We start from the raw sequence: 1,046 nt of genomic DNA, 5'->3' as shown, positions 1-1,046 counted from the left end.
TAAGGCTTGGTTGATATAAAAGAAAATTTAAATAGTATTAATTTCTTACAACACCAAGAATTCCGTTTGAGAAGTCCACATATTATCTAAGTTTAATATCAAGCGATGTAATTTTTTATTTGGTACATCTATTATTTTTTTTAACCCAATCCCAAAAGTTATGGATTTGTTCAAAAACATATATTTTTTTTGAACCCAAGGCCAAATGTTTATCTTCAGTTCAGTTATCTTTATCACAATAAATTTAAAGATACACGCATAAACTTCATTTGGAGAAAGGACGCATAAACTTCATTTGAAGTACGCATAAACCGCAAATTAAAATTAATGAAATTTTCAACAGTAGAAAGAAAAAAAGAAAAGCACTACACTTCTGGAGCATCTACGCATAAATATTAGACATGAAAAACATTGCACAGGTTGTAGTAGCCTTCAACCACTACAACTTAGTATTTTCTACAAAATTAAGATAGTTTTACAAATACCACAGCCAAGATCCATAGGACCATAGTAAAAATACCAAATACGGAGTACATGCTAATATATCACTTTAGCTCAAAGTCATGGATCCTTAAACTCTCTAAGGCACTCTTCCTCTTCATTAGGGTTGTCTCAAATTCTGAATGCCTGAAATCCAAAACTTAGCTACATCATTCCATTAAATTGACTACTTGTATATTTTCACTAAAGAATACCAAATTGCAAACTCAATATCACATACAACATCAATTAAAAAAAATACTAAGCAAAAAAAAAAAAAAAAACCTAACAAAATGACAATTCTTCATATTGACTTACCTCAGGGCTGTAAAATGTATATCCGGTGAAAGATAGGAGGTTCTTATGTAATTCTCCTTCTTCTTTAATCCCTTTGAAGTCATAATCTTAGTCAACAAATGCACCCCTTGGGCAAGTCCTTCAAATAAGAATATATATCATAAAGTTTATAAATGCGTATAAAACCAAAGTAATGGTAAGTGTTCACAATGAGCCAAATTAACACCAATCGGATTTTTTGATCTACAAACTAAAACTTATATACAGAA

The 1,046-nt window shown here is 30.1% G+C and overlaps 1 long non-coding RNA gene across 1 annotated transcript; it reads right to left on the bottom strand.

Annotated features, from left to right (window-relative positions):
• Positions 1-318: 318 nt before the first annotated feature.
• LOC115957974 lies at positions 319-831 on the bottom strand. The gene is made up of 2 exons (XR_004084430.1): positions 799-831; positions 319-627 (listed from the first exon to the last, which is right to left on the bottom strand). It is a non-coding gene; the product is annotated as an uncharacterized LOC115957974 (long non-coding RNA).
• Positions 832-1,046: the final 215 nt, after the last annotated feature.

Source organism: Quercus lobata, chromosome 8, assembly GCF_001633185.2.
Source record: "Quercus lobata isolate SW786 chromosome 8, ValleyOak3.0 Primary Assembly, whole genome shotgun sequence".
In the NCBI taxonomy this organism is placed as follows: domain Eukaryota; kingdom Viridiplantae; phylum Streptophyta; class Magnoliopsida; order Fagales; family Fagaceae; genus Quercus; species Quercus lobata.
The sequence above is the reverse complement of the archived record's forward strand: the minus strand, read 5'-3'. Positions and strand labels throughout refer to the sequence as shown.